We start from the raw sequence: 6867 nt of genomic DNA, 5'->3' as shown, positions 1-6867 counted from the left end.
GTATTCATCCCAATCTCTTTGATGATATGAGACAAAAGCTGAAAGCATAATCAGTATTGTACGATTTACTCTTTCAACTATGCCATCTGATTGGGGTCTTGCAGTAGTTGTTCAGGTTTTCTTAATATCCAGAGTCTGACATATTTCATAGTTCTTTCTATAATCTCCTCTGTAGTTAGAGCCTTTTCGTGTATAAAAATATCAATACCAACACCACAGTCAAATTTTTACATTCATTTCAGCTCAAGCCAGTACCAGGCGAACCCAGAATATGTTTTGACTGAGATAAAGAGAGATAGAGAAAGAATTTTTAATATACTCCAGACAGAATGGAAAATGATACCTCTGGATTTATACGTGAAAGATTGATAATAGTAGGCAGAATTGTATATATATATATATATATATATATATATATATATATATATATAGATAGATAGATAGATAGATCGATAGATACACACACACACACACACACACACACACACACACACATACCAGTTTTATGTGCAGTGTGAGCAACCAGCGGTCATCCTCAATGTAGGTTTATGGGAATGACATAATATAATTTAAATTTCAAATTAAAATATATATACAGAGGTATTATTTCTCCTATAGTCATTATATATATATATATATATATATATATATATATATATATATAAGTATACTTATTTTATAGTCATATTCATTTGATTAGTTAGCAGTTATATAAATATTACGGCCGTTTTGACCTTATTCTAAAGGTCACTAAGGTCATACCTGCCTACGATAATTTTAAATTCTGCCCACAAAAATATAGAGTTCTGCCCACAACTATATAGCCTTCTGCCCACAAATACGTTATCATAGAACAAATATATAAGCATTCTGTACAGACTGATTATATTATACAGATTTCTGATACTGATAATGTGATATTATCTTCGTCTGTCTAAAGCATAAACATCATCAAATATTTAATCAAAATCAACATCCGAATTTATATGCAGATTTTGTCGTTTATGTTGAGAACATGACTTTCCAGTGTGCACACGCATACTGGTTGGTACGAAAGGATGATAAGCATTTAATTAGCATATTAGAGCAATATTTTATGGTCAGCATATATCTAGCAGAGGCACTGCATTGCTAGTGAAACTAAATTAAATGTATTCTGGTTACATTTGATTTTCAAAATTATATTGTTATTTTAACTTCAAACTCAATGTCACTAATTGTACTGCATATTACAATCATAGGGCCTGTATTGAATCCAAGAGGAACACCTGATCTGCTTTTAAGCGAAATTCAAAAGGCTATGCATATTTATCTCATTCATACCCAATTCTCAATATCTATAATACAAACTTCCATTCTTTTTAAAAAACAATTTTGACAGGAGGAGGGGTCAATAGATGGAACACCCGATAGTTTTGTCTCAAATCTTTCCCTCAAACAATTATAACTAGTCTGATAAATCGGAACATACTCGTCATTTACACTTTGGTGATGATTATATTTCCAGTGTAACAAGTTGTGTCTTGACACCATATGGATTTATGTGTGTCAGTAAAATGACAGCCTCTTCTAATGTTTGATATTTATTGATTAAATCTCGGCAAATGCGCCCACACATAGGGGCAGGGGATGGGGAATTTGAACAACCCCGCCTTTCACGTTTAAATGTGTTTTAGCCTGCATGCGTAAAACTCAGTTCCTGAAGACTACGTGTTTGCCCCTCACAAAAAGTTTATGTGGGTGTCCTCAGCCTTAGCTTCTCTGTGTGTGTGTGTGTGTGTGTGTGTGATTAGATTTTTATCTTAGCATTAACAATTTTAGTCAAATAACTACGATATATGCAGTATGGGAGTTTGTAGTTATGTCTAGCACTGGAGCATTATGTAGCAGACATGTAACTTCATGACACATCCAGTCACATTATCCTGACACCAGGCCGAAAAGCGAGGCAGCTAGTTGTACCATTTTTATGTCTTTGGTGTGACTTGGCCAGAGTTCGAACCCATGATCTTCCACATCTGAGGTGGAAACTGTAACCACTTAAGCCACCAGAGGAGTCAGCTTATTTATGTTTCTTTTGTGTATCATGCATGCAATAGAAAGATAACATGAAGATACAAAGGCGGTTATTTTAATGACAAGAATAAACCACAAATAAGTACAATACAACACAGCAACATGTAATGCGGATGCAATTTAGCTATAAACAGTGGTATCACGTAAACTGCCATTACACTATTATCTTTGCACAAGCATGGTCAGTTCTTTCTTGAAATAATGCTCCTATATCAATGAGTAAAATACATGACTTTCTAGAAAATTAAATCTGGTTATAGGGCACACGGTACTAATTATACGGAAGAACTGTGAACCAGTCTAGAAATGGGTGAACAAATAATAGAGTATATATAGGTTTGGTGGTCCATAATTGGTTAATAATGAAAAGTAAAATTTTAGTTAAAATATCTTTTGAGAGCTTATCCTATCTGTAATTTAAGCATTTTTACATACTTGACATAGGAGTACTCAAAAATGAAAGTAGCACCTGATTCATGTTTGGTACAGAATCAATAACATGTGTTTCATGCACATGTAGATAAACAAAATGCCGCAGCTCATATGGTGTTCTCCACACATTAGCTTGCACCAAGGTTAGTTGAGCATGTAGAATTATTGATCTCATCATCAGCATCCAGAAAATTTTAATTGATTGAATTTTTGAATATGATAGTGATTCCATATGTTTACTATTGGAGTTAAAATAGTACCGCGAGTCCTAAAACATCCAGATATGATATAGCAAGCCTCAGACTGGTCACATGTTATACTGATAACTGGTCTGAAAGGCCCGGTACGGAAAAGGCCCGGGTTAAAAAGGCCTGGTCCAGAAAGGCCACTAGCGGGTCAGAAAGGAGCTGTACGTAAAAGACCCGGGTTAAAAAGGACCATTTAAAAGATTGAATAATAATAATGATAATAATAATAATAATAATATAAAGAAGACAGCTTTTCTACAATACACATATATATTTGCTGTCAACTACATTATTACATATATTGCTAAACAACTGCGCTGCAAAAATTGAAGCACTGGTCAGTGAACATCGAGACTAAAATAAAGCATTGATAGCAAACAGCAGACATTTACAGATTACACAAATTGTAGTAACGATATCAGGAAATAATCGCGATAGCATTGTACTTTTCACACTTCCTTTACTTGTTATCTATCTCAGAATTATTTAATATGTTAGGGAAACTTTGATAATCACAATTAAGACGAGAATACAAGTCCCGACAATCACAACCCTTTCCCATGCCTCAAGTCTCAAAAGAGCTTGATGTGTTTATTAGGACAGAATTTTTTAGTACAAGTAACAAAATTGAAATTTTCTCTAAATGGTATTAAAAGTAAGTTGATAAATTATATTGAAAGTAAATTTCTATTAAAATACATCGAGATTCAATCCATTTATTTCGGTACTACAATTATATACTACTTAATACAGGTTGCGCCCTTATGATCAAGTACGAACCGTCTATACATACATTTCCCTTGTATCCTAAAGTCGGCACACAAAAAAAACTACATGTAAAGTACCGCATTGCGGAAACCTAAAAAAATCATAAGCTATTACTAATCGCGCTGACGTTGTAGAAGTGTCTGTCTAATGACGTACATAGCTCTAGACGATAATCTGTAAGAGACTACGAAGCCTCACTTGACATATTGAGATTCTGGCCTTCGCAAAGAGCTAGGCGCGCGCCATATTTGTCCTTGTCTTAAGAAACTGGTATATAAAGCCCCAGCCACGGACTTACACCAGTTCTGCTGGCCAGAAGCTCAAACAGGCTTTGTATTTGCAGCTCGATCCCGAGTACTCTCGCATGCCCCAGCATGTAGCTGTATTTACAACATCATCAAGTGATACCTCTTTCAAGAGAAATGAACTTCCTTTCTTCTTTCTTCTCTCTCTCTCTCTGTCGGATTTGGAAACAGAGTGACTTAGACTTTACGAAGCAAATCTCTTCGTAAATGCTGGCGGAAAAGCTGGTGAAGAAATCGTTTCGTAAAAGCTGGTGGTGAGGCGGAAAATCTTCTCGTAAAAGTTGGCAAAAATCTATTTTCATAAAAGTTGGTGGAGAACAAAATGAAGTGGAAAACATGGATAAAGTGTCACTCCGCATAATGATGATTCACGTGAGAAACTCGCACCAAAACCTTTACGACTAGCAGACTTCATGTCGCCTATGTATGCAGCCGCCTCGCCTAGAACAGCTACAGCACTAATCTATGCACATGGCCGATCCTGGGTTCATTCTACTTCGCTCCTGCTTGAATGTCCAGCAACTAACCCCAACTCACAGTAACAGGTGTACGCCATTACCAACACCCTGTTAGTTCCAGTGACTCTAGCCAGTACATTAAGCAGACGACTACCGAATAAAGCCCCACATAACACAAGTTCAGCAGTAGCAGCCCTCAGTGACCTCCGCCAGTTCTAAAGAATCCTAACAGAAATCTTACTTGGAAAACTAATTGGACATAACATATACTGTCAGTGCCTAGAACATTTACTTTAGCCGTTTAATTCAGTTAAAGTGACTCATAATACAATAGACAGTTTTTCTTGGAGTGCAATTTGTCTTTGGAAACATTAGATTCTCACATACAGGTATGTCTGTTATCACATTAGATATTTTTAAAGGTGACCAATCTCAGAATCCTGTTAAATGGTTAGATCATTTTATACGATGGGCTAAGTTTTATGAACTATCAGAAGATAAAGTTCTAAATGCTTTTCCCTTTCGTCTTCAACAGCATGTTAAAATATGGTATGAATAACTAATTGATACCGTTATAAATAACTGGTCTAATCTAGTAGCTGCATTTACATCCAGGTTTCACATTGACGATATCATTTTAGATTGATCAATTTTACAAACTCGCCAAAAGTCTCCTGAAACAGTTATGGACTATCTAAGTCGTCTTTTACAAATTGTAAATAACCACACTATCCATGATCAAATATTGGTAGCAGTCGCAGTGCAAGGTTTAAAACCAGCCATTCGAGAAATTGTACTGAATAAAAACCCCCAAAATATGGATGATTTACGTCAAGCCGCAAATTTAGCAGAGAAATCTATTGCCACCACTGATAACTATGATTGGCTTACACTTAACGGAATTTTAGAGGAACTTAAACAACTTAAAGATGAAATTAAAGCAGTCAACTCAGAACAGAACATAGAAAACAATTTATTCTCTCAATCTTTTGTACATGTCAATAAGGAACCATTTCGGTCTCAGCATCATAACTTGTCTTGCCAGCCAGCCAAAATTCCAATATTTTCCTGCAGCTCAGTACACTATTCTCGCTATAACTACACATATCAATTACCTCATGGTGCGCACTACCAGTCACAACCACATAGTCGTACCCAAAAATACTGTCTTGGACGTGGTAGACTCTGTACATCACGTCGCGTATGTCGTGCACGAAATAAACAGTGTTACTCTTGTCATAAAACAGGTCATTTTTCACGAGTATGCTTCTGATCACAACAGCAATATGAATTCGAGCCAAATAAAGGGACACAGTCGTGCTACAAGTGAACTCGACAGCTCCAATTCAGTTTGGTATTGCCAATTCATAAAAATCTCATTCCTACCTACGTCAGAGACAAGATAACTAATGCACTTGTTGATTCAGGCGCAAATAGCTCAGCAATTAATGAAAAATTTCTTTACCGCGTAGGTTTGAATTCAAGTCACTACAAACCATCAAATATTTCCAAAATTGTAGGAGCCGGTGGTGAACGTCATAGTGTTTCAGGTCTGGTTCAACTCAATTTAAAAATAGGAGGCATACGCTTCTCTCACTCATTCTATGTAGTACCTAATTTAAATCATTCGATTATTCTATGTATTGATTTTTTGACTAAACACAAAGCTGTCGTGAATCTAGATACACAAACGCTCTCCTTGTTAGACGATACGGTAACCATACATTTGATTCATAACCAGGCATTTTTAGCACGCGTCACGAAACACACAATGATCCAATCTAACTCATTTAGTACAATTGCAATAAGTATCAGTAGAATTCCCAAGGGATCATCTGTTTTACTAGAACAGACTCATAGCATGCCAAATTCTTCAATTCTTCCAGCTAGAACAATTTTGATAGTTTCTAAGAAGAACATTATACAAATAATTAACCCCACTCCAATGGCTATGCATGTACGTGCCAATACAGTATTAGCATGCGTCGATATACTACATCCACAAACAATATTTACCATTAATGAGGACACTCTTGATAAGAATGACACACCTAATATCATGAATACACAGCCTAGCAAATCACAAGAACCAATTAATTTTGATTTACACTCTTCAGATTTGACAGAAAATCAAAAACAGGAACTTTACTCATTTTTGAATCAACATAGGGATGTTTTCGCAGTAAGTTTATATGAGTTAGGCAATACTAATTTATTCACGCACCGAATAGAAACATGTGACTCTATGCCGGTTCGTTGTCAACCTTATCGTGCGGCACCACACATCAATAAGGAAACTGATAGGTTGAGGAATTATTATAACATCAATTAATTGAACCCAGTTCATCTAGTTATGCATTCCTAGTTGTATTGGCCAAAAAGAAAAATGGTGACTATCGTTTTGCTATTGATTATAGGAAACTTAATCAGGTGACACAAACGATGACCTTCCCTCTTCCTCGATTAGAAGATGTCATCGATGCAGTTGGACAAACTCAGCCATGCCTTTTCAGTACTTCAGATTTAAATTCAGCAATTTGGCAAATTTCTATGGACCCATTATCAAAACATAAGAGTGCT

General features: G+C 35.9%; 1 long non-coding RNA gene across 1 annotated transcript in view; it reads left to right on the top strand.

Moving 5' to 3' along the window:
* The first annotated feature begins 2792 nt into the window (after positions 1–2792).
* LOC149770849 (uncharacterized) overlaps positions 2793–6867 on the top strand; it is a 29648-nt gene continuing 25573 nt past the window's right edge. The window contains exon 1 of the long non-coding RNA XR_016418456.1: positions 2793–4676. This is a non-coding gene — a long non-coding RNA (uncharacterized LOC149770849). The remainder of the gene's footprint in view (positions 4677–6867) is intronic.

The sequence above is a fragment of the Sinohyriopsis cumingii genome, unplaced genomic scaffold, assembly GCF_028554795.1.
Source record: "Sinohyriopsis cumingii isolate HCF-2022 unplaced genomic scaffold, ASM2855479v2 utg002256l, whole genome shotgun sequence".
NCBI lineage: Eukaryota > Metazoa > Mollusca > Bivalvia > Unionida > Unionidae > Sinohyriopsis > Sinohyriopsis cumingii.
Note: the sequence above shows the minus strand (reverse complement) of the source record. Positions and strands in the feature narration are given on the sequence as shown.